This window comes from Aquila chrysaetos, chromosome 3 (genome assembly GCF_900496995.4).
Source record: "Aquila chrysaetos chrysaetos chromosome 3, bAquChr1.4, whole genome shotgun sequence".
NCBI lineage: Eukaryota > Metazoa > Chordata > Aves > Accipitriformes > Accipitridae > Aquila > Aquila chrysaetos.
Window position 1 is genome coordinate 27,506,584 of NC_044006.1, and position 27,873 is coordinate 27,534,456.

Sequence of the window (27,873 nt, forward strand, 5' to 3'; positions counted from 1 at the left end):
AATATCTCAAATACAGCATGTAGTTAGTTATTTGACTGGATTTTCTCCCTAATAAATAAGCCTTACATTCAGATAACCTAAGTTTGATATTAGCTTTCATTTGTTAATGACTTCTGTGCTGCCTGTAGTTTTTGCAGTAACTTTTTAAAATGTTAGTCCTCCTGTAAATTTTGATGGAGAAGCAAAGGCTCACCTGGGAAGAAAAGGGAATAAAATGATACTGAAGTGTGACATGGATGTCAGCATTGCTGCTGATGGCTGGCAGTGGCAGAGCTTTCCCTGTTCATTCGTTAATGGCACTCTGAGCACACACCTTCATAAACCTCAATGAATAAAATTGTTTGGTTATAAATTCATTTTTATGTGTAAATCATGAAAGAAATGGAATTTTTAAGCCAAACATGACATGAAAAGCCTTTTTCTTCAGTTTGTTATGGAATTAATTGAATATGACCTAACAAATTTGGTTTTAAAAACTAATTTTTGAGTCCTCAAAATATTTGTTTTAAGTAACTGGGTGATAAATTAATTCCAGAATTTCACTTGTGTCTGAACAGTCAAATATGATGCGTTTGGTGAGAGGGGAGCCCTCATTTTTGCAAACAGTAATTTCCAGCAACTCAAAATTCAAATAACACTGCAGTACAAGAAAGAGCTGGCTTCGCATCAAGGTTTTTGATGTTTAACACTGATTTCTGTCTGAGCATATCTAGATTACTCTGCTGATTAAAATTTGTAAAACCTTCAATGGGTGGTCAGATGTTATCTGTGTCTAATCTACAGGTGCTGTCATGAGACTTCGTAGCTTCTGAATAGAAAAAGACAAGGATAAATACCTAAGAAAGACAGAAGCTGTGTATTGGGGTTGAGAGTAGGCTATGAAAGCTCTCATTTCAATGGCTGAATTAGATAAACCTGAAATTGTAAATTATTCTGCCAGGAGAGAAACAGCGATGTCTTGATTATATTTTTAATATTGCAGAATTCAGTATTTTTTGTGTGTCTGTGTGAGGATCCAACATGTATGCATGCTTTTATGCATGCTTATCTTACCTTAGTTATTTGCTAGCACTTGGCACAAACAGAACTTTCATTTATTTTAGTTCTCATCTTATGGGTGAAAGAACTTGGAGAAGAAAGTGGAAGATTGATTAGAGAAAATATTTTTTATCCATACTTACTATTGTGTAGCACACATTCAGAACACATTATAAACATATTCTTTTCACTCCCAAAGGGATACAGATTTTTTTTCTCTATTAAAATCTGATTTACAGCACAGGAATCAGATAATGTTTTATCTGATTTGACTCACCTGGCTGCTTGCTGATAACAGCTCTCATGTCTAATAAATAAATAACGAAAAATCCAATAATGCCAGAATTACCCAGCATTCTTCATTAGGTCCTCAGTGGTGCTTTCATGGAGGGTTAATAAGAATGAAGGTAGAAATCAACTGCACTGCTCATTGAAGAAGGGGTTGGAGGGTAATGGTGGGCTTTTCTAGGAAATGGTTCCTTTTCTAGGAAATTGCTGTAGAAAATAATCTTGCCGACTAATTTACTCTTCATCCCTATGGCCTTTGATATGCTGTATGTCATAGCTGTACTGAAAATGCCAGCATATATATATAAACTATGTGTGTATGTGATTGTGCTTTCCAGATGATTTTCATGCAAATTTGCTTCTTTAGGCGGGAAGTTAAATTGCTGTAAAATGCTACCATTCAAAAAAGTCCCACTGTCATTTCACTTCAAAAGACAATAGCAATAACAATGAGAGCAAGACCTTTCTCTAACTGTAGCAACAGAGCATCCACTGACTACTAACTGCACAGGTAAACAGGATCCAAAATCTTTCTGATGCTGTTTACATTGTTAGTAAAATTGAAATGTTTGCACTGTTTTCCTCATTGTTTTACTTCATTGGGGGTTTGTTGATGTTGCATTGTGAATGGAACAGAAAGATTACAAATGCAGAGGAGTTTTATGTTTTAGGAGAATTCAGAGTCTAAACGACCAAAGAAAATGAGTAACTCCTTAAAATAAGTTAGACTGTGAGGGACTCTTCTGGGAAAGGCTGTAAATTAAGATGGACAGGTATCTGTGTGCTAGTGAAGCTGTTTGTATAAGCACTCTGTAACCTGTTTCATAACTGAAATAGTTTATATGGCACATATTGCTGCCCCAGTTCATTCTGAGGCAAACTAAGCAGCAGTCCCAGGAGTAGGTCTGTTTTCAGTGGCAGAGTAAAAAGCTTCACAGCTGGATTCCCCTCTCCTCTGCTTTCCTCTCCTTCCCTCCCTTCTCATGTTCTTCACTGGTAGAAGACTCCCAGTCCATCAACTGGGATCTATCTTCAGAGCTTCAGTGATGTATTTTGTCCCTTATTCATTACAGTTCTAAGACCCTGGGTAGGGCAGGGTGACAGAAATAGTGCTGCTGCTCCTGAAGCTTCGGGTGATTTTGACCTTTTGCGAGCTATTTGCCTGCAGGAGTGCTATCTGCCTTCCAGGGTCACATCATTTGTTACAAGGCGAGGCCTGCTGAAATACTTTCTCAATAAAGCAGATGTTCTGATGGTGGCAGCCTGGCATCCCACTGGTTTACTGCAAGTCAGCAAAAGCAACAATAAGGGCATTGCTTAGCATTGCATGAAATGATTTCGAACCAAAAAGACCATTTGGCGTACATTAAAGGACTGATGAGCACAGAGCTCAGTTGTGCTGGGGCCCTAAAGCTGTATTTGCATTTTTTTTTCTGAACAGCAGCTTGAACACCCAGTCAAACTTTGTGAAGGGGCTTGAAATGGGGATTTGAGGTAATACATTCATTCCATTTCCACGTATTTCAATGAATGTTTGGAATTAGTGGGAGGGAGATTTGGTTCCAGCTCTTTAGCAAGGTAGCAGGGTCCTGGCATTCAGTTTGGAAAGGCTGCTTTAAGGTGATAAACAGATATGCTCTTCCAGATCACACTGTTGGGGCAACATTACTGCTGTAGGACTCCACTTACGGAAAGATTCATGTGAGTACCTTGGTTCTGAACTAGCTCAAACCACTTCCAGCAGTAAGTTTAGCCCAGTTGGATGGCCGTCTTTAATGGGACATAGGGAGTGTATATATGATCCTTCCATACACCAGTAATAGGCAGTAATTGCCAGGAAGGGGTAGAATAAAAAAATCACGCAGAGACTTCTCCAGTACAGCTATGCACAGAGCGGATGGCTCTCCACAACCTAATACCATCCTGAGGTAAACTGGAGACACTTATTTATGTCTAGCTACATTGCCGTGGCACATTGCAACTATGGAAACTAATTTCATTGCTAATATAGAGGTGAGAGGGTTGTCAAGAGAGCAAAATGCTGTTCTTTCCCTTGCATGCCCTATGTTACTTCAGTCCCTCCTTCCGCTAATGGAAATGTAACCTGGAGGTATGAGGAAGTAGGTGCTCTGCTTCAGCCCAGCTTTGGTGCAGATAATCCTCATCTCTCTGGTGGCAGTAGATTGGTGAGAATACTAAAGTTGCATCAAAATCAAAAGCAACCAGCTGCTACTGAAGGATGAGAGTTGTAAAGACGAAGCACCTTTCTGGGGAAAAGAGAGATGTGCAGAGAACCAGAGAGCTACCATTTAGATTGGTGGGGGTCCAAAGTAATTCTGTGGATTTCAGCGGTGGCTCTGAATTTTCATCGGTGAGTGTGGGGGCAGAATTTGTCCAAGAGACCTTTGAGTTTATACTAAAGACACTTAACCCTAAAGGCATTCTCATCAGTCAACCTGCCCATACGGATAGTGGGAAATCATCTCATTTAGACAATGGCAGACGCAAAGCTGAAATGTAATGGTGTACTTGCATGAAAGTCAGTGAAAAATTGGCCAGAGTACAAATGCTCGTTTGTCATATCCCTTGCAAATACACTTTAATTGTTTTCATATTTAAATGCCCAGAATCAGCCATAATAAATGTAAATGTCACACTGCCGAGAGATTACCAAAACCAAGAAAGCTCTCTGAGGCATGTGATGAGTTATTGCCAGTTCCCAAGGTCTCTGCAGAACCACAAAAGGGCAAGGACCTGTAGGAGGACAAATCAATCACGTCTGGCTGGAGTCTCCCAGAGTTAAAAAATGAGATGCGTTTGTCTGTGGTGACTCAGTTAATGAACAAATGGGCTATTTAGATTTTGGGGGGGTTGTTCAAGCAGGTAGGTGTTACCATTAAGAATTGACTCCTCCTTTCCAATTTGTTTATGGACCTTTTAGTTGTGTTTATATTTTAGTACATACTGGTGTATGTGATTGATCTCTTCTCCCCAAAAACATGACACTGAGGGAAATTATATCCTCTGCAGTGATCTATTCCTGTACCTTAATGGCAAACGGTTCTGGCTATTCCCTCTACAGTGTCTGAATTCTTCATTTGCTGCTCCTTTTGTAAACACTTGGCATGTTGTATCTTAGGGGCCCCTGCTCTCTCCCAGTTTTTGCCTCTAGATGTTTGTGGAAAAGAACAGGTGGATTTTTCCTTGCTCTTATATGAAGTTCTGGAGAGGACAAAAGTCTGGTGGATGTCGTCACTGACTTGTTGGATGCTTCTAAAAAGTTATGTTTTGGCTGTAAGTTGTTTGTGGCATCCTGACGTGTAATTAATAAGCCATTAATAACTGACTGTAGTGACTGCGCTCTGGAACTATTAATTTTAGAATACATACCAATTACAGACCACTAAGCAAATCTGTTGTTTTCAGGTGAGTTGAAAAATACAGATTTCTGATAGATGAATACATGTCTTGCTGTAGAAGCAGCTGTGGCTTCTTCTGGGCAGTGTGTTAGTTTTGGCTGGGACAGAGTTAATTTTCTTCATAGTAGCTAGTATGGGGCTATGGTTTGGATTTGTGCTGAAAACACTGTTGATAATTCAGAGATGTTTTCGTTACTGCTGAGCAGTGCTTGCACAGAGTCAAGGCCTTTTCTGCTTCTCACCCCACCCCACCAGCGAGCAGGCTGGGGGTGCACAAGCAGTTGGGAGGGGACACAGCCGGGACAGCTGAACCCGACTGACCAAAGGGATATCCCAGACCATATGACGCCATGCTCAGCGTAAAAAGCTGGGGGAAGAAGAAGGAAGTGGGGGATGTTCGGAGTGATGGCGTTTGTCTTCCCAAGTAACCGTTACGCGTGATGGAGCCCTGCTTTCCTGGAGGTGGGTGAACACCTGCCTGCTGATGGGAAGTGGTGAATGAATTCCTTGTTTTGCTTTGCTCGCATGCGCAGCTTTTATTTTACTTATTAAATTGGCTTTATCTCAGCCCATGAATTTTCTCATTTTTACTCTTCTGATTCTCTCCCCCATCCCACCAGGGGGGAGTGAGCGAGCGGCTGTGTGCTGCTTAGTTGCCAGCTGGGGTTAAACCACAACAGGCAGTAAATACACATGTGGGAGTCAGGGCAACAGCAGGCAGGGGAAGAAAAAAGAGAGAGTGGCAAAACTGGGATGTGAGGAGATCACATTTGGGATTAGAAACATGTTTTGGAGAGAAGAAAGGGCATATATGAATACAGAGGTTGAGAAAATGAGAGCAGAGGTGTTTTAAATAGACAGTTGACATCTTCCCTTTTGAAGCACTGAATTGAGACCAAAATTTCTTGGTCTTGTTATTTCTCTGCTGTTAGCAATCTCCCTCGTTTTCCACTGCTGTCCAGGCATAATAACCTACTTCTACTGTGAGTAAACTGGTCGGCTCAAGTGATGCAGGCCTGTCCACAGGATCTGCCTGGGTATTGATCCAACAGCAAAGGATGGCATTAGACATTTGATTTGAAAACAAGAAGGAAAACTCTTTACTTGCACTCTTATAGCTACCAATTCAAGACTCTGAAATTAGGGAAAACCAGAAACAGAGAAATAAATTTAATCAGTGGGTTTGGGTGTAATCATGGTTATAGATTCAGGACACTGGCATGATTCAGTGTCCCAGGTGTATTCTCTGGGAATGAATCTGGAGCCGTAGTTGAAGGTGCAGATGTGTACAACCTCAGACTCTCCCACTGCAGAAACTGAGACAGCTGGGAGAAATAAGGTGAAGTACCACTGAAACGTGGGATTTTCTTGTGGTTCAGGCAGTTGATTGTCTCGAGTTTTTACTCTCTGCGAGTACTTTAGCTACTTGTAAGTTAGCTGTTCATTTTTCTTAGCACTCGAGCTGAGCTCTCAGCACCCTGACATTCCTGAGAGCTCTGCCTTGGTCCTGTAAAGCATAGGATACTCCAAAATGAAAGCTGTGGTATCATCTTTAAGATACCCACTTTTGACGTTAATGTGTCTGTGCCTTTGCTCTGGAACAGTTTAACAGGTGCAATGGCATTATCAATTCTGTTGTAACGAGCAACATACAGAAGCCCGTGAGGAATTTAATATGAGTGCATTCAATGCAGTTTAAATCTATGCAGTAAATAAGGCATAAAGCCCTGTGATGAATCAGAGCTCAAAGTGTGTTAGTTAAGAGTATACTATTTACTGAAAGAGTCTGGCCTGCTTGGTTAATGTGACTGTGTAATTAAAGGACGAAAGCTAAAGACCCTGAATTTATATTTCACATGGAAACTTTAATTCTGGCATCGCATAGCTCTCAAGTCCATGACTTTGCAGCCTTAACATTTCTTAAGAGTCATCTTCCATGTGTATTATATCCAAGTTAATGTGCGTCCATGTGTTACTAACAGGCAACTGTATGAAGCATGTCACATTGTATCAATACAAGTCTAGGTCAGTATGTGGTAGCCGAGTTTCCTGTGTTACCTACATTTTGAAGCTTTTCCTTGTATTTAATAAGAAAATATTGATAAAACCAATAAAACCTTTCAAACAAGTCCAAATATTTTTAGTATATTTTAAGTTGGTGGTGATACATATCATAAAACAAATAGTAAATCCAAATAAATGGGGGTGGAATGCATGTCAAGAGATCTTACAATCTGTATAGCTTTCCTGTGGCATCACTCCTGAAAAACCTAAAAAAAGATTCCTCTTTTGTAAGCTTTCAGCTTGGGGGTTCCTTCATAACAGCTTCTTCAGAAAGTCTGCTCCAATTAGAATTTTTTTTCCCTTCTGTATTCTGCAGATACAGTATGCGATAAATATATTCTCATGCTGTTAAGCATTAGAACACAGCATTTATAATCTAATTGCCAATAAGAAATCTCAGAACTATACATTTAGGTTTCCCAAGCGTAGGGCATAACTATAATTTACATAGGCACCAGCAATACCACTGTATCACCGCTGATTGGCATGCCATTTAATGATGCTGTTTATAAGACAATTTTCTAATCAGCTGTGTGAACACTCATCAGGAGCTTGCTTCTTGATTTAAAGCAGAGGAGTTGGAGAGAAAGATAGGGTTTGTTTTGCTTATAAAAACAAACTGGGGAAAAAAGCAAGTTATAAAGACAAATATCAGGGGTTTGTTTGGTTGGTTTTTTAATAAAGCATTGATACAGTTATATAAAAGAAAGCAAAACAATTATAGAGAGCTTTGAGATCATGAATCTGGATTATACATTTAAAAGCTCAATGCACAATTAAAAGCTGTGGTGTGAATGAGTCAGTATTGTTCAGAGTATTTCCTTTGTGTATTCTGAAATTGGGTGATGACAACTTAAATGTTCACATTCTGGTTTTTAACAGGTGTTATATTTCCAATCATCATTTAATAATAATTATGTGATCTGATATTGCAGATACTCTCTTGGGTCTAGTCAGTTGAAGCTAAAGCATGGTCAGTTTTCATTTGTTTCACATGTCAAATTTTAGTTTTCATCCCAATAAATTTAGCCAACCCTCTCTTCCACTCAAAGAATAATTAATTATTCCTTGCCTTATTCCTATCTATTTAATTCTTTTGTTCTGTAATGGACAGAACAGCTTTAATTTTTAAAATGTTATCTAAAACGCATGTAAGCTGGGTCAAGTGTGTCTGGCATGGAAACAATTCATTACATGATCTGAGAGGTTTTAACAAGATGAGCTTCAGTTGACATGCACAATTTATGAATAGCTTTGGTACACACAAGTAAAGTACTTCTTCCAAATTTATCGCCAGGTAATCATTGTGAAACCTTTGTAAACACACTTTGCCATCCTGTGATCCGTATATCCGATATATGTTGAAGAATTCATGTTTTATGAAAACATTAGAGCTTAATACTCAGCTTGTGGAATTAATGGGAGAATTGCACATTGACTTTAATTTTAGTATGTTACTCTGGAAGTGCCTCTGTCCTTTCCTTCACTGAACTAGGGTAAATTAAGCCCCTGATTCATCAGAAGATTTAGGCATCCATGTATTTTCATATACATGACTAGTTCCATGGAATATCAAGGGATTATTCAGTGGGTAAAGTTAAATGTGCAGAAGTACTTACTACAAGTCAAACTCTGCAGCAGGAGATATAACCTTCAAAAATGCCTGAAATGGCTTTTCTGTATGTAAAATAAGGTGGTAGTGACTTTAATCTCAGTCTCCAGGGTTAGCTGTCAGTGCTGGTTCCTATTCGAATATCTCTTCTCACTCACCAATGCTATAAAGCTCCCTTTTCTAGCTCTGCGCATTTTTTATATATTGCTGGTTGGCTGTAGTAATTTACATGAATTCCTCCTGATTTTACTGTTGAATGTCTGGGCAAAGTATGAAGACATGGTAAGACAAATGACTTTCAAATATTTCTCGCATCTGGCTTCTTTACCTGTAGTTCAACAGATGTGGTTTCCTACCAATACAGCTGTCAGGTCCATGCATCAAGTAAATTTTTCATGTGAGGATTCTGGAAAAAAGGGTTCTGGATACCTACCAGAATTGTTAAACAATCTTAAAGTTTTCATTAAAATAGCCAAAAGCTTTAGAATATAGTACATGTCTGCATAGCTGTAAGAGAACAAAACACTCTGGATAGAGTGAATCAACCACAGTGGATTTGAATTATTTTTCTTACAGTGCTAAAAATTTGCCACGCTTTTGTGGCTTTGTCTGCCATACGTAAAGCAAGATTTCCAATCCACATTAAAACCGTGTATGCAGCCAATGCAAGGCACTCACTAGGGAGCAGGGAAAATTTTCCACATCATGTTATGGGCTGGAATGTATGAAATGCTAACATCAACATAAATCTTAGTTGTACTAGAATAAGTATTGTTCGTTTTCTATTTTAAAATGTGAAGCATTGCTGTGTTTACCTTTTAACATTCCAAAAGCCTGCAAACTGTTTTTTGGCAAGTGCAAATCAACAAATGCTGGCAATACTCTGAAAGACAGCTTTCTGTTGTGAGCTTATGTAGGGATTTATATTGCTCATTTGCAATGTACAGTAGGAAGGTTGGTTGGTTCTTCGGAGCTTGTGCATGCCACTTTCTCTTTGCTGCTGCCTTTTGTTACCCTGTGTGTTTATGTTAGCATAGTTCTGGAACAGACCTGGACCATTTAAGACTTGTCTTGGATTTTGGGGAGTTCTCCTGCTGCTAATTAATTTTACATCCCAAATATCTCAAGCAAACATTGTTGTCAGTGAATCTTTAGATTAGCTTGTGTTTCTTTTAATGCCTCCACAATTACTTTAGTGTCCCAGCTGAAATTGCCTCAGAATAATTTTACTCAATGTTGTGAAATTCACTTTTTCCAGTTTATGTCATTCTCTAACTTCCCGGGGTGATGATTCCCTAGATCTTTGTCAGACTTGGGTTTGCACCTGTGTTTCCTGAATTTCTCTGCCAGTTTTGTGGTCTACATCCTCTGATGCCATTTTCAACAAATCCTTCAGAAGTTACTAATAATGAAGACAGTCTTTAAAAAAAAAAAAAAACACAAACAAAAAACCACAAAACACTTAATCATCATCATGACACAGGACCACTTGCTGACTCGGTGGGTAGCACACCAGGCTGGGGATCCAGCAGTAGGGCTGGAACACATCATTAGCTCTCATTAGTATACTGTCTCTCTTCTACTGTTTGTTTTGTTAACTCTTTGGGGCAGGGACTGTCTACTACACTGGGTCTGTACAGTTCACCCTGTCCTGCCTGGTAGCCACGTACTACAGGGATAAACATAATTCATTGCAATTGGGACATGACTTCTGGAGTTAGAGTTGAAAGTTAATACCATGGAATGATTCCTGATTTTAAATAGATGCACATTCTGTATGTGTTAGAGGCTGCATCTGGATCATTATCTTCAGAAATTGTGCTGTGGAAAGAGAAGAAAATCATTGTTTAACATACAGTGCCATCTACAGAATAGGCCGTTGCAGCCTGCACTTCATACATTATATGGGGGGTTTTTGGTTGGGTTTTTTGTTGGTTTGTTTCTTTTTTTGTCACAGCACAGTTGACATTCATGGCTAGAGAGTGTATTAGAAGTTTTTAGCAAATGCCTGCAGAATTGAAGGATGAGAATGAGAGTTCAAGAGCCCCGGAGCCTGGCTGAGCTCTTGCTGAAGTGCTGGGGTGCAGTTCCTGCTCTCTCAGCTGCTGCTGCTGCTTGGGAAGTTGATTCTGTCACCCAGGATACCCAAATGGAAGGTGGTTTGTGTGCTCACCCGCTTCAGCTGTAATCTGCAATGTCTGTACGCCAGGCTTTGTCAACAACACCCATTATTAACTTTCCCTTAGAAGCCTAAATTGTTGGGGTTTGGTTTGCGTTTGGTTTTTTTCTTAATACAACTATTTCTAGAAATGCTGCAGCTGCAGTTAACTTCCCTAGCAAGCATGTGACCCACTACAGCGGTCTGACAGGCACACAGAGGTGGAAAAAGGAGGGAAGGGACCAGAAAGGAAAAAATCCATCTGGGATCATGTTGTGAACGTTAGGTGTAATCAAGCACCCTGTCAACTGTCCTCTCTGTTAAAAGTCAGTTTAAATGTGGGGAAGAAGGAGAGGGTGTCCTCCCATGTGTTACCTAAGCACATGCTGTAAAGAAAACTGTTAAGTAGTGATTGTGTGTTTGCATGGTTCACTGGTTGGAACGACAATATTGGCATTGCAGGGAGAGTTGGATTTAACCCCGCACATCTTTAGAGTGCTCTTCAGACAAATGTTAATTTTGGTGCAAAAAGCTGGATATTATAATATTTTTTAAAGACAGAAAAGGTGAAAGGACACACAGATATCACTCCTTCCGCTCTCAGGAATCCATTATTTATGTAATAAAGCAAATTAAGTTATTGTAGTCACTGCAGAACAAGCTATTGCCTGTTCTCTTTTGTCTAGCTTCTGAACAATGGAAGTTATCTGACCTTTAAGCTGTTACTAGCTCAGGACCGCTGTCTGGCATCTTTAAATTAGTGGGGTTGAAAAAGAGAAATGGGGAGGGTGGGTTGAAAATGAATTCTGACATCAAGAGCAGACAAAATAATTTTCTGGCAGGTGATCTTGCAGAGAAGGAGGAGGGAAAAAAAGACAGGGATCTTGGCGGGGGGGAGGTTTATAGTTAGATGTGAAATTCAATGTATTTAAACTAGCAGCAGAGATAGACTAGGAGGCTGAGTGTCTGAGACAGCTGAAGTTGCACGTTAAATAGAGTTTATGAGACGACTTTGCCATTTCTCACCTGCACTGTCACAGTCAGCACATGTGAGTGTGTAGGTGAGTGGGGGTGTATGTAAATAATAATTCCTCTTTATTTAATATACATTAAACCTGAAAAGGGACAGAAATATGAGTTAGCAGAGTGCTACAAAATGTGAAGGTAATTATGTAGTAGTTATCCTCAACATTTCCATCTTTAAAGTGGTTTTGAACTGCTTAAGTGCAGCAGTTACTGCAGACTGTGATTAGATAAATGGATGCAAATGGTAATTGTAACTGATGAATGATTGATGATGGCTTTATATGTTTATCATTATATACCGTTGTAAACACTTTCTTCCTCAGCAAGGATGGAGCCTGTAGGCAAAATAATGATGTATCGAATATGAATTCAAACTGTAGTATCTTAAAGAGTATACAGGGCCAATATTGTAGGCTGGAATAACCACAGAGCTGTTACCTGAGTAACTGGTGAACTTTGCCATTGATATCAATGGGCTGAGCACCAAACTTCTTTCAGCTGTTGTTTAGGGCCTGAATACAACTGCAGCTGGGAAGGTGGGTTAATAGGAGAGACTTTAAAAGTGCAGATGGGGAAAGTTGAGTACTGTTGAATGATGGCTTTGGGTGGGGCAGACCCCCTGATCCACTACTCAAAAGAAGAAGAAGAGAAGATGCTATTTCTCTTCATTCTTCTATTGTTTCTCATGGCTCCTGCCTTTTTTCTCAGCTTTCCAGTGTCCTGTCTCCTCAAGTTAAAGTCAACTTTTGTGAATTTCTTCTGCCCTGTAGATCATTAAGTTCTATGAGACATTTACAATGCAGTATTTGACAGCCCCAGGAGTGAATGTCATACACCCCCCATTGTAAGAGCCATTTGGGACGGAACAACTATGTTTGGATAATTGGAAGTTGGTGGGAACAAGGAGACAAACAAGGATGTCCCTAGAAAAGCAGGGTGGGATAAGAGGTTTGTATAATCTGAATGATGCTATAATTCTATTTGATTTGTCACCTACCATTTGCTAATTATTAATCACAGTAACAACATTTGGTGGTTAGATTAATTTAAAGGGATTTTCATTGCAGCAGCTTGAGTTTAATATCAGCTCTTTGGGTATCATACAATGCAAAAAGTAACCTGTGGCAATTAAATTACAGGCTAAGTCTTCATTCTACATAAATTGTTCTATTCACTGAGGAAAAAATAAGCTGGATATTACCAAAGAAAAGCCCCAGATCATTAGCAGCCTCTGCTCCCTGCTCTGTTCACTTCACCTGCAGTGCTGAAATCTGTCTGTTATTTTTCCTATGGCATTGTAAAACTGACAATGAACTTGCTGATTTTTCTGTCATGTGCCTGCCCTTGTGCTTGTATAAAAGAAGTGAATTAGGTTCTGTTTTGTTGACCTTTTAGATGCAAGGGAAACGGTAGTCCTGTTTGCTTACACATCAAATGCTGCCAGGCTGTTGTCTGTGTTAACCTTTGTGGAGTACCCTGATGTCACTGTACCCTCACCAGCAACACAGGTGCCAGAGAGACTTGAGAAGGGATAAATTGGAGGTGCCATGCAAAACAGCTCAGCTAAAGACATTTTTCCCCTGCACTGAAGAAAGGGTATTCTGTATGTCTTTAACTACTTAGCTGATCCGTGAGTCCTGTAATTTGCTTAGCCAAACAGAACTTCAAAACAGATGGTTTCTAAATTTGGGGAAAATAACCATTTCAGTATTTTTTCCTTGTGCAGGCTGCAGTTATGCTTTAGTACTGAAATTATTTGAAAAATAAACCGGAAAATAAAACTGGGATCTTTACCAACTGAATACTAATTTCAGGAACATACAGTTTTTAGTATGTGTTAGGTTTTCATCTGCACGTTTAGCCTAAGATTTGTTTATGCTCTGATTTAGTGTTTCTTGCTGCTTACTTGCATAAACACTACCAAATCAGTCAGTCGGAGTCACCAGTGTATTTAGCTCCCAGCTGCATTTGCTAATAAAAGGAAGAATGACAAGTTCCCTCCTTCACAGAGGAGGAAGTGGAGAAACATAAGGAAATAATTCATTGCACTTACATAGCACCTGCTATCAGCAATCTATATAGGCGCTTTACCAAAAGTAAGTGCATTACCTCATCTAGAAAACATTTTTGTTATGAGAAACTGCTTCATTCCCAATCTCTTCCCTGTGGAAACTGAGTCACGGAGCATTTGTCTGGTCTGAGATTGTAAGTGAAGCAAATCAAAAGGTAGGAATCCTAGTATCCTGGACTTTGAGATTGTTTTTTATCCTGATAGAAGTAAAATAGGATGAAGTAATTCACTGTTTGATATTTAGTATTTTTTTATTTATTTAATGTTATCATATATAGTTACTATTTCCAAAGTGTATCTAATAAAATTATATTTAGAAATACTGTTTTCTCTTAGAACATATGGTCAACTGTTGGTCATTTTGTATGTGCCCATCCCTGAACTAAAGAGGTTGTGTAGGTGTAAAAATGGAGTTAAATTCAGTTTCCTAAAACTCAAGCATAATATTTGGTCTCTACTTTAACAATCCTTTAACAGTTAGTTGTCAGTGTGAGAGCACTTGTGTATACTCAGGTAACCTTTGAGATAAGTCATAGCCCAGGAACTGAAGTTATCTTGGGTTGGGGATTACTAGAGGGAATTTGGGGGATATGACTAATTTGATGTAAGTCTTTGCTCCCTCAAGCAAGTGTACCGTGCAATGCCTGGCCAGACTCCATCATGCAAGGCAGAGCTGGGCTGTGGAACTCATTTCCACAGGATACTGTGTGGACCACAGATATAAATGGATTCAGCAAAAAACTTGACAAATTAAGGAAGAACAATCCAGTAAACACAGTGATACAGTCTCCACCTCAAGAAATCCCTAAGCTACAGGTCCTTTGAGGAAGGGTGTGCTGAGGGAAATATCCCTCCATATTGCCTTGTCTTTAAAGTTCTTTCCTAAATACCCATTATGGACCATTACCTGAGGCTCCTGTGTCAGTGTCCTACTAAGATAAATCCTTGGAAGGACAGCAGTGGCTGCTTTTGTGCTCTTTTTGGCCCTTAGAGTCTGTAGCTCTTTCTTCTGCTGAGAGAGCAGTTATATTCTTCCTCTCGGGCTTCTCTTCCAAGCTGTTTTGTCCTGTGCCCAGATTAGGGACTCATCATTTCAGTTTAAATTGGCCTTTCTTGGACAGAGGACTAGAACTATACACCCTTCTTCAGAAAACATTCCCTTGTACAAGGTACTGCCTGTACCATGGCGATAATATGTTTATCTCTGTTGAAAACATCTAACCTGCCACATCTTTTTTTTAAACATCTCTAGGCTCTTTCTGCTAGTGCAGTGTTGGGCTGCTGTAAAATACAGCCTTCCATTGCTTGCTAAATTGTCAAACTTGGCAATTGAGAGTCCGCCTCAGCATTTTAATCGGCTTTGGCTGCCAAGGTTTCAGAGGAGGACTTTTGCTCCTTTACTTGAAAACCTGCTTTCTATTTGGGATTTCCAAAGGTTGCATTGTAGATCTGCAGGCATCAATGGAAGTGGGTTTATGGGCCCAAAGCGTGGAGTCTCAAGCAGAGAACGAGTTGGCTTCCCTTCTTACTCTCTCCTGAGTTTTCAGAATTTTTAACAGAGAAAGCTGTTTGGGTTTGTTTGTTTGTTAACAGAAAACTGGTGTGATTGTAGCTTCCCTTCCAGAGGCTGTGAAGTAAATACACGTGGTGTAACAGGGCATGCAGCTACAAGAGCACCTAAAATCTTGAGCTGTAAGAGTAGAGGTATACGTAACTGAAAGCAATAGCCATATTATGCCTTAGGAAGTTGATCTTTCATTAAATACTCTTGTTAAGCTGTGGTCGCTGACCTCAAGTGCATTCATAGCAGCTCACCTGACAGGTGGAAACTCTTTACTACTTTCCTTAAGCCCTCTTTGAGAAATGTTTAAATTGACTTTGAGTTCTCTTCAAATTCATCCCCTATCTCTGGTGTATGTAATCTCTGCTGGCTCAGAGGGAATGCTTCTGGGCAGGATATAGCTGTGAACAAGGCTTCTGTCTAGCCCATGTTGCTTTTAGAGTTGTAGTTTTTATGTAAATCAGTTTTAGGGCTGAAACTGCAGATGAGATGTTCCATGGGTACCTTCTTGGCATGTTGCATCACTGACTTGAAAGGTAAAACTACAGTATAATAGCCACTTGATGGTGCTTTGTAAAGGCTGTAATGTCTCTTTATTTTGCTGCAGATATAGTAGCAGCTGGCAGGAGCATAAGGTTGCAGAATTCTTACCGCAGCCATTATAACTCTGTGGCTTTTATGCTACTACATAACATTTATATACAGGGTAATGGGAAAGGAAGGTGAGTGAAACGTATTTGCACACTGTAGTAACAAAATCCAACATTGACAGGTTATATTTTATTCCGGGAGAAATGCCACTTTTGGGTTTTCATCTGATGTCATAATTTGCAGCTTGATTGGTTGTTGTTGTGATCGTTGGCCTGTTGTGTAATAACCAAAATTTCAATAACCTGTTTGTCTTGAACTGCCTTGTCATGAGTTTGCATCTAAATCTGTAAAATATTTCAAGTTCAAATTTAGAAGGGTAATTGAATTATTCTATAGGAAGCAAAATGTGTTATTTTTCACGTCTTTCTAAAAGATCCGGGTATTTTAGCACCTTGCCTCCAAGGAACATCAGGTGGATGATACCCTTCACATCCATATGTGTAGCCATCACCATGCAAATAAAACCTCTCTTCAGTCTGATTTTTGAATCAGATGCTTTGACTAAAGCATTACAGAGCTAATGTATAAAGTAATTGAAGTAGTGTCCAACAGAGGATTGTGAATTTTTCCCATATGCAGAAAAATTATGGACATTAGTTTTGCACCTTTTTTTTTTTTTTTTTTTTTTTTTTGTCTCTTGGGTCTGGAACCTGTGCAGCCTGTTCTTTACAAGAAAAGATAAAAAGTGAAAGGAAAAGAAGAAAAAAAAAAAAAAAGGTCTTCTGTGGATAGAGGCATGTCTGTAAATGTACACAGGACATATATATATGGGTAGTGGATTTAGATTATCAGAGGCACTTCATTATCTAGTAATCAGAGGAATCTACCTTAAGGGAATTAATGTTAAATTTTGGTTTGAAGTAGCTCATACCATTTTTTTGGTTTTTCTCTTTTGTGTTGGTTTTTTTTGTTTGTTTGTTTGTTTTTTGCTTGCACCACCTAACTCTGGCAGAAAGCTTATTCCCTAAAAGAAAGCTCCTGAGGGTAAATACCTAATCATCCCAGGTGACCAGTAGAGTGGTGATTGACCTCAAACAGGTACAGTTTCTTGTCCAAAAGTTACATCAGAATCACCACTTTGCCTTTTTGTAGTGTTACTTTGTGCTGTATGAGTCATACCCTCTGCATCCCATATTTGCCTGTTCTGTATGCTTCTGTAGCCTAAATTACTCTGTCTCCCCACCATTCAGGCATAATCATATATTGGAAAAGAAATAGCCCATGACTTGAAAGTTACAAACGTGAATGGTTCTCAGTCTCTGTCCTGGTTTCAGCTGGGATAGAGTTAACTGTCTTCCTAGTAGCTGGTATGGTGCTATGTTTTGAGCTCAGTATGAGAAGAATGTTGATAACACACTGATGTTTTCAGTTGTTGCTAAGTAGTGTTTAGACTAAAGTCAAGGATTTTTCAGTTTCTCATTCCCAGCCAGCGAGAAAGCTGGAGGGGCACAAGAAGTTGGCACAGGACACAGCCAGGGCAGCTGACCCAAACTGGCCAACAGGGTATTCCATACCATGGGACGTCCCATCTAGTATAGGAACTGGGGAGTGGGGGCAGGGAATCGCCGCTGGGGGACTAGCTGGGTGTTGGTCGGCGGGTGGTGAGCAATTGCGCTGCGCATCATTTGTACATTCCAATCCTTTCATTATTGCTGTTGTCATTTTATTAGTGTTATCATTATTAGTTTCTTCTGTTCTATTAAACCGTTTTTATCTCAACCCGTGGGTTTTGCTTCTTTTCCCGATTTTCTCCCCCATCCCACTGGATGGGGGGGAGTGAGTGAGTGGCTGCGTGGTGCTTAGTTGCTGGCTGGGGTTAAACTACAACAGTCTCGTATCCTGGGCCTTACAGAAAGGTAGGGAAACAGCCGGTCCTTTGTGGCAAGCAATAGCAGTACTGTGCTCGGCAGGATAGTGAAAAGTCTTGGATTTCAGGAATCGAGTTGCCCCTGTTGGAAGAGTGATATGTAATGAGTGATGTGAAATAAGTGATTTTTCCCATGTGAGAAATTGAAAAGAAATTGATGGGAAGAGATTGATGCAGAAGCTCCTGCCCCCTAATCAGTGGTTCAGCTAACATACAGTACTAGCAGGAAATTTCCAAGCTGCTGATTGTATTGCTTCAGAAGAAGAAAAATCATCCCATTGCTTGAAAATGCAGTGTTTTGTCTTGGAAAGAAAAATGCATTAAATTATGGTACTTAGTATTTTAGACCTTCTGCCTTGTCAGATTAAGGTTCGCTGGAGCTAGCAGAGGCTGATTCAAATATATAGTTTCTGCCATAGCCCGGAGATGACATTTTAGTCTCCACTGTCACTAATCTGGCTGGGAATGACAATCACAGTGATAATTACATGGGAACTCCAGAGTCTCAGAGGCAAAGCAAAGCAGATTCTTCTCCATAGAGAATTTGCTTCTTGAACAACCAAAAGCAACAAATCAAGTCCTCCTGTGTCTAACTGATGCAGGTCGCCTGATACAATCGGATGACATTTTGTATCAAAGCAAAGCTAATTATTAGTAGAATTGTATTGCCTTGCATATTTTAGTTTTGGAACACATACATATTCATTATTCTGTCTGCTCTTGAAAGACTTAGCAATTGGTTATTACAGTTAGATAATTACTAAATACATCCTGTTCTTCTGGAACTTGGATGAAATGCAGACTCAGGAGCCAGCAGGGAATACTCGGCAAAACTGAACTGTGCTAAATCGAAAACTGATGAGAAAGTACTGCTTTCTGCAATGCACAATTTCACTTTGGAGCACATTGGGCTGAGATGGTGTCAGGTTTTGTTCAGCACCGGTTGTATGTGACTACGCTGTGTTCCTTCAAAGTGAGTGCCTGGGCAGCAGTATGTAATCCTACCTGATTGCCTTGTCCTTGGCTGCATAAAACATAATAACATACAACATGCCATGTCCACAGCAGATACAAACCATCACTAATGCTCCTGATGTGAGGATGGTGGAAGATCCGAAAGAGTGGATAATTTATTTGAGTAATGGAACTGTCCATAGTTAAAACAGAAAAAACCACAAACACTTCGTGGAATATCTTTGTGTTTCCATTCATATAGTCAGTCTTTAGGGGTTAGGACAATATTTCCCTGGGAAAATATTCTAGCTATGTCAGAACTACCTAGATTAGGGGAGGGGAGGTTGTTGTTCTTACCTTTGAATTTGGTTGGGAAGTTACCAAAATTACAAACCAGGAAAAAGAGACTTCTGGTGAGATTGGTGTGCCCTTTCCCGTAATTACTCCTAGTTCTGCTTTAAGGCTTGTTTGTTTCACAACCATTTGTAGAGGATGTTACCAGCTTTTGGTTGGCTGTGTATTTTTTAGCCCGAAATGAGTAAATGCATGTGCAAACATAGGTGCAGTGAAATGTTGCCTATTAAAAACTGAACTCATAAAAATCTGTTCTAAAAGTAATAGACAATCAGCATCTTCTTTTATAGAGGAAAATCAATTTAAAAAGAAACAACTCTGAATATAATTAAACATCGTAACTCTGGTTTATATGTGTTTAATAGGTATAATAATACTTACCTACTGTATCTCACAGGAGCCTTTTGAAGTTTAATTAATTAGCATTTATAAAAGCACACTGAAATCCTAAGATGAAAATAAACTCCAAGTACATTGTATTGTTGCTGTTGGTTTATGAGCAATTTTGAGAAAAACCTGGTACTTCCAGAGATCCAGAATGCATTTTAGTGTTCCATCATAATTTTATATTCACATAAAGTTAGCTTCTTGTTGTTTTCATAAGATTTTTCTCCTCCTAGAATCAACACTTAAGGCTGTTGTTTGCCTGAAACCCAAAATATGTATTTAAAGCAACTTTTAATGTTAGGTAAATACCATTTCTTTCCTAAGCCTTTTTTGGTTTAGTTTCCTTTGGAATCATGAGGCATAAATCACAAGTGCTTAAATAACTTACAGCCAATCTCAGTGACAGTATTAACATAAGCTCAAACTATACAGGATAGTGGTATTCAGGGCAACTTCTTAACTAGTGGGAAGGTTGTTAAAAGTCTTGTGATAGGTCTCAGTCGTTTATATTTCCTCATTACAGCAAACGAGTCCATCAGCCTGTTGTTTTTTGAAAGGAAGTTTTGCAGGAAAGGTAAGCAAACAAACAGCTGCAGAGCCTCAGTCTTCCGTAGGAACAGAAATTTGGGGAGCAAGAGGGGTCACCAGAAAGGATGGCATCACAGCTGGTTCTTTAAGTGTTTTAAAGATGAACTATTAATCAGTTTTGAAATTAGACCACATCTTTAGTTAACTAGAGAATCTAAAACCTTTCTGTGTGTAGGGGAGAGGGGCAGAGATGTGAGATGGGCTGGCCTAGAAGTAGACAAGTGTATTTTCACTTGTGTTGGGTAGATGCTTGTTTTTTCTTTGGGTTCACGCTTGTGACAGTATATTCTTAAACCCAGGAAATCCTTTTAAAGGTATATAAATATATATAAGTTTTCTCTCTTAATAGCTACAGTGAAAAAAGGCAGTATCCGGACTAGGTTATATTGAAGGTTATTGTTTCATAAGTTAAATCAGCCCTACTTTTTTTGTTTTGGTTTTAAACTGACATCTCTACCTTTTAATCTGGTTTTATTATGATTGCCACTACACAGATAGTTTCATGTACACATCTTCAGAGAAATAAGTCCTTTAACTAATGATACTGATGACTAATTTGTGTCACAGGTCTATAGTCTGAGGCAGGAGGAAGGACTTATCACCAGAATTAGCCAACTGAAGGCTTAGGAATTGCTGGGTGGCTCTGTCACCTCACAAAAAGCTCTAATAATTCTTAATATTTATTATGAGTTATGGAGGACCCTTCACTTTCAAGCAGCACTCTCTTCAACACTCCCCATGACTCTCACAGGGTTAGGAAATGGAGGAGGACAGAGTCTTCATTATGTACGAAGTGTTTAGCACTTCTGTGATTTTTATGATCTGATGTCAACATGAATATCTATTGCCATGAATATCCACTGCCTGTGTTCTGGATAGTTGTTCCAATATTCTGTCTCGATTTGATCTCATAAGAAAAAGATTTTTTTATTATACTCCATTAAAGGTTTCCATTACATTTTAGATTAGAAACATCATAGTCCAGTGGATGGGGAACTGTGCTAGGAATCATTAGACTCAGGCATTTTCTCAGGTTTTGCTGGGTAACCCAGGGCCACTCCAAGCATACTTCTCTGTGCTTCATTTTCCCCACTTCAAAAACAGGAGTAATGCCACTGACACTCTTTAAGTGCTGTGAGACCTACTGATGAAAATTTCTGTACAAAAGCTAATGGTACCAGTGTTATTCCTGACTGGGTCACTGGATACACTGTGTAACTGCGGCAGAAGACTGCCCTCTCCATTGGTTTGCTTCTCTTCCCACCTTCTCACTGTCTTCATTCCTTTGGTAGTTTTTTCAGGATTGGGATGATCATGTGGTTTTTGTTTGTATGGTGCCCAGCACAATGAAGTCTGAAGGCAATGACTGCTATCGCACTGGTAATTACAGCTGAACTTGGTAAATTGATGGGATGGTTATGTTAATAGCCTGTGAATCCCTGCTGCACAGAACTGGATCGTTCTTAACTTGCTGAGTTTTTGTACTTGTGGCATTTTGATCTTGCGGGTTTTCTCACTGTGTAGAATGCAAACTGTTGATTTTTAGGCAAGTAGGGATACTTAGAGAGAAAATGCAGCAGCCGTAGGTCAGTTTTTGAAGTATATTGGCTCCATTGGTTTCACAAAGCTGGTCTTAGGCATTTGTTTCTCTGTCTTGTTATATTTACAAGCTCCTTTGCCTTTTCAAGTGAAACTCTTTAAGATCTTGTAATCAAACCACAGACAGCTAACTTGTTCTTTATTTAAACTACAGTGTTTGCATGGGCTGTACTTCCAATTCTGTATAATTTAAATTCGGGGCGGGGGGCGGAAATTGCCATTGAATATTTTAGGTTGTAGTTTTGGCTTTAGACTTAGAGGAAAGAGTGTTTCTGTTCACTCTGTTTAAGCAAGTGCTTAAACATATAATGACTTTAAAATGCCTCAGTTCTCATCAGATTTAACAGTAGTGCTGCTGAAAGACTCTTGCCAGCTCTAGGGATTGGGATTGTAGCAATGCATTTTTAGAAGCGAGAAGATTAAGCCCATGAGATCTGCAGGCAGTAAAACTCTGAACAGACCATCAATCTCCACAGCCTAAAAGGTACTCCTCTGGCCTTCCGCTGGCTCTGCACCTATAGGGCATGTGAAGGAGCCAGCCGCGCAGTCCTTACCTGGCCCTGCGTACCCAGGGAGTCCTGGTACTCGGGCATTGCCCCAGCCATTTCACTGCAGCAGCAGTCAGCGCTGAGGACAACCTGAGATATTTCAAAGAGGGATCCAAGCAGAGCTGCTGAATGGGTAGAGGGTTTGCCTGTCTCTGGTCTCTGCTGCTTTTCCCCGAGTCTTTAAAATTCCTGCAATACCCACAGGTTTTTCTGAGGTGAAATGACCTATAAATATATCAGACTCTTTGAAGATATGTTGTCCTATGCCAGTCAAAAGGATAAAGACATACTGTCCTTACTACTAAAAATAATTGGAGGGGCGCCAGTGAGGAGCCAATTTAGAGAAATTATTGTAGTGAGATAGATCCCTACATAATTGATATTTGGTATGGACAGATTTATGGAGGTAGCTGTTACAATCCTATTAAATACTTAGCTGAAGCACTTAGCTCTGTCACTTTTATTAGCACAGTTTTGCACACTCTTTCCATGGTAATTTGAGCTGTGTATTTTTTTTTATCCTTTGTGTGACTTCCTGCATTTCAGAAAGACATCTTTAAAACTCCCAGTGTCTTCCTCATGATAGGCAGATTGCATTGACATGGTCTTCACACAGGAGCAAGCACCTTTTTCTTGTCCTGCCTTTGGCGGTACTTCCCCCCTCCATCTGGACAGATCTGCTGGGTTTTTTTCCTCACTACATGCCAGAAACATACTGCATATCTAATATATTGTGTTCAAAGAAGCCGAATTTGCTTTTTTAATACAAGCTCTTATCTCTTACCAAGCATGGATCTACAAATACTGTACTATGTCCCCTACAGCTATCCTCTGTTTAGAGATTCTTCATCATGTGTCGGACAGATGGCACAATCAATGGGTTGTATCAGAGCATTAAAAAAAGAAATTCTTTCTTGCTGCTTCTACCCAGACTGTTTTGAATTCAGTGAGATGCAACAGCTGTAACACAATCTTTCAATGACAACTCTGAACACGGTGGTGGGGAGGGTGTTGCTTCATTTGAAAGTAAAAAAATATGTAGGAAAAATGGCATTAAAAAAGAAACATAAAGGGCTTTAACAGAGTTATGAAGGTTGCAAGGTTAAGAACCTGACTTTTCAGAGTTGTTTGTTCTCTCAGCTGTCTCAGATCACAGGTGGATCTCCATTTGCAGCTGCCAATACAAACAATACAGCACTGTTTTTCCTTCTGTTGAACACTTACGACTGCTCCATCATTTGTTATATAATAAGGTATCTGGTACTTACAGAAGCCTTGCCAAAGCATCAAAGACACTTGTATTCTTAGTAAGCATGATAGAAAAAGTAGCATTAATAATTTAAATGTTTGCTGAGAGGACAGCTCTAGGTTTCTGTATTGGGCATCTGTTGTGCCTGACCATTACCAGCTCTGCAGGCATGAAATTTGTTTTTAATATCAAAGAACCTGAAATCTTTGATAACTGTTAAATGATATAAAAAAAAAAAATAGATCTTGTGTTTTAGTCCTCATCCTACACAAGCCCTAGTAGTCTTTTCTTTGTATGCTTTGTTCCCACCAATCCCTGTCACTCCTGCCCCCAAGAGAAGTGGTCCTACTGCAGCTCCTGTCATGGGTCTCAGCTTCCCACAAGGAAGAAATGCAGTCAGCAAAAGCAGCAGTGACAAGCTGCCAGTATGTACAGGGTAGTGAGTATGGTCTTGACAAAAGGTTGGAAGACGAGGGTCTCTGCAGAGCTGGCAAGGAGCCACACTATGGGGATGAGGGTGGTTGAAGGAGGAAGAAGGGAGGCACTGGGGGAGCTCCTGCCTTCTGACTGCCAGGTGAGTGGTCCTGGAAGGCCCCCAACTGCTGCTCGTCCTCCCCTGAGGAGAAAGCCTGGCCTGAGATTTGTAAAAGAAGCATCCTGTCCTTTTGTATCTCCAGCTGCCCATTTTATACAACATACCATAGAGAGGAGATAAATGTTCTTTCTTGCTTGTGTCATTATCCACTTTCTGTAGAACATAGCTTCTCAATTCATGTCCCTCCAACCTTCATGTTCCCTGGTTATATCACTACAGTCAAACTGCTCCTGGAACACTGCTTTTGGTGCTTTTATTCCTAGAAACTGCAGTTTTTTAAGCTAATCTTATATCCCTGCCCAGGTAAACTTGAGCTATATGAGAAGATGCTCTCAGCTAACACAGGGAATTACACAAGAATAACTGTATCAGTTTAAATTTGTATTCTATTTAAATCTGAATATTTTTTTCACATTAGCAAGTTGTAAAAGAAAGGAAATCTTTAATTTAGTCTTTTAACAGCAGGGAAGATGAGAGTACAGACTAGAAGCAGCCATTCTTCCCTTTGTGTTGTTGCAATATTCAATTCTCTACCTGCACTGTGTGGGAGGCAGTTTGGATTCTGGGACAGGCTTGATATTTCTGCTAAATGATCAGCAGGTAAATGATTGTGCTGATATTTAATTGTCACCTTTTAGGTTCAATAGTTTAACAAGTCACTGTGACAGATGAGGTGGCTGTTGCATCTCAAAGCTGTTCAGGTAGCATTTACTTTGTCTCACCCTGTGCACTTCTTCAAAGCTGTCATCATAACTGTGATGACTAGAGAGGGCAGCAAGGAAAAGGAAAGGATTGTGCAGCTGTGGGTGCATCCTGGCAAATGCAGAAAGTCCTGCTAGAGGTTCTTGACCCAGATTTTGTCCACAGAAGTTCACACCGTCCTGTGGAGTACTGTGATGTTCTGTGAAGCTAATGCTGCCAGCTTACTGAGAGATGGGACTCCAGATCACTGTGAGAAACACCAGCCAGCAGTTTGACAACTCAATGTTCATTACACTGTCCTTTTTCTACCCATACTATTATCATTTTCTCAAGTAATTATTATTGCCCTCCTGGACAGTTGGTTAACTCTCTAAAATTCTGCTACGTCAGAAGCAGGGGAACTTGCCCTTTTCCAACATGTTCAGCAACACTGACATTGTTTTTTATTGGTCTGTGCATTTTATTATACTTCTTTTCCCATGACAACATGAAGCGGTGAACAGCTGGCCAGCTGCAAAAGTGCTTGTGCAACCAGAGAAGGTTGGAAAAGGGAGGGGAGGGCGTCTGGTTGAGAATTGCTTGCCAGCTTTACTGCAGAATTATGATTAAAATGTTTTGTTGAGAGTTTAATATATGTGCACGTGAGAGTCAGCAAAACAGCTTGGGCTGCCTTCTGTTTCCTTCTCTATTTGTTTAGCGTACAATTTCTCAAACATCACATTTAGCGTAATAACTCTCCTTTCATTCGTATGATATTAATCTGACTTTTAATTCCTCTTCCTGTTGCACTTTAAATGAGCTCCCAGTGCAACACCAGAGTTGGGGGTTTGATTTACCTCTTCCTTTGCCTAGCACTAATCCCACATCACTTCTTGTGGACTTGGTCTAGGTGGGCAATAGAGTGAACAGATGGAAATGATGGTTCCACTGGAGAAGCCTGTAATTCCTAGTGCAGGAGAAACCAAAGGGCTCTCTGGGAACTGAGGTCACTCTTTTTATTAAGAGTCCATCAATATACAGCTCATAAACCATCAGTAGCTCTTTGGATGGATGTAAATCAGAAGTTGTAGTTTATGTTACTCAAAGTATTGCAGGCTGCTTTTGACAATATATTAGACATTTTCATGATGTGCATATAATCAGATGGAATACCATTGCATCCTTGCCTTCACAGCAAGGGATCCAGGGATCCATACATGCACACATAATCCATTACAGACAGTTTTGATGTAGGTACTTCACTTATAACAGTTATTGCATTTCTCTCAAAATATAAGTAGGAAAATACATAGGAAATATAACATTTAGAAGTGGAAAAGGGACAAGGGATTAAGGGATAAATTGCCTGTCCACAGTAGTGCTGTTAGGAAAATGTAGATACCCATGCTGTGATTCATCTTGCCAAATGTTAGAGGTCTGCAGCTAGCTATTCACAGTTGCTCCTTTTATGCTCAGTAGATGAGTGGGCAGTTTGAGAGTATCATTTATTTGATTTACTTCAGATGTTTACCTTAAGATGAGTCACACCCCCTATACAGCTACAGCCTTAGGGCAGTGTAGGTGTTTGCATTACTCAGGTGAATCTCACCTCCATTTACTCATCTGAGTGAATTTTTTTTCAGGAGGAGGAAGTACTTTATGAATTGCCATCATTCTTATTTCTGCATATTTTCAGAGGGTTTTCACTGTGGGTGCAAATGTGTGCATTTTTAAGTCCATACTTCATTTGGAGATTTTTTCCTCTCCAACATACAAGGTCAAAATGCTTCATCCTCCTGTCCTCTGCAGAATTTGAAATTGGCTGTGTGGGGAATGGTTGCCATCTCACACCTGTGATGATCTCTAAAGATGACCGTTACTGTGCTGACAAACACTTCCTTAATGTTTTCTTAATGCAATTGACTTTTTTTCTAAAGTGTTTTATTAATAATTGGTACAACTCAGAAAACTGAAAAATGAGTGCAGGTGTGGCATTTTCATGCTAGCAAAGATACAACTCTTGCTTTTCTGTGTTTCTACTGGCTGTAAATCAGAACATTTAATCAAGAGCCTTTATAATAAATTTTAAAGGTCACTTTTGCAAAAGCAAAAAAATACCCAACAAGATAATGTGGACTTTATTGCTCTGATTTTTTTTTTTTAATTCTTTTTTTTTTTTTTTTTTTTTTAGAACAGAAGGCCAATTAATTGCCCAAGCTTAATAGCAGCCCTGCTTGGACTCCCCTCTGTTCCGAAATCAGCACTCTGGGTTGTGGTTTGTTGTTTTGAATAGCTAGTAAAGCTGTCAATCTCTATGAAATCCATTTCTGAATTCAGAAGACCTCTACACCCTGAAATCTGTGATAAATGTTGAAAATATAATTATATAATTTACATGAAGTTGTGGAGGGAAGTGGTACTTGTTTTTCCCAACTTATTTTTACCCCCTTTTCTTTACTATGTGTTGCTTTTTGTTGTAATTTTTCATCTGTGTTTGGTAGGTTCTTTTGTTTTGTTTGTTTTAATCCAGGGCATAACAAGAAGGAGTGCTAGAACAGGGAATTAAGAATTAACTCAGTAATCTGACTGTTAGCACGTTCCTCATTTTCAGCTTCACTGGAAAATAATGAACATCATTTGGTGCCCTGCTCCAACTCCTTAAGGAGGTGAGGAATAATCTTCAAAGTTAGTTTAAAGTAAAGGAAGTAATTTGTTCCCCTTCCCTGAAATGCAGTCTCGCTACTTTATTATTCAAAATGTAAAAGCTGATATAAGGCATAATATCCTGGATATTAAACAAGCCTCTCTATTTCCAAACTACCAGTAGTCCTGATGGTGTCACCTCCTCTTCCTCCTGAGAGCAACCTACTCTCAGTCATGTTTTGGAAAGGCTACTTCTATTAACTGGAGTATTTTGGAGAGATTTTTAAAGGCATAACAGAAACGTATGAGTCCTGTTGTATTCCATGCCTTGGTACATCCTTAAGATCTTCAGGAGCCTTGGAAATTTTAGCATTAGTCATTCGCTTTTCTAATGGTTTTTCACCAAGTGCAGTAGTTATGGGTTTGGCTTTCTGAAGTTAACTGGGCTGAAAAGAATCCTTACTTTACTTAGGTGATGGGATGATCATGATTTCTAGTCAGGATTAATAGATGTCATTGT

General features: G+C 39.6%; 1 protein-coding gene across 6 annotated transcripts in view; it reads left to right on the forward strand.

Moving 5' to 3' along the window:
* The window catches only part of TPK1 (thiamin pyrophosphokinase 1), a 336,418-nt gene that overhangs the window by 271,362 nt on the left and 37,183 nt on the right, over positions 1–27,873 (forward strand). The window lies entirely within an intron of this gene.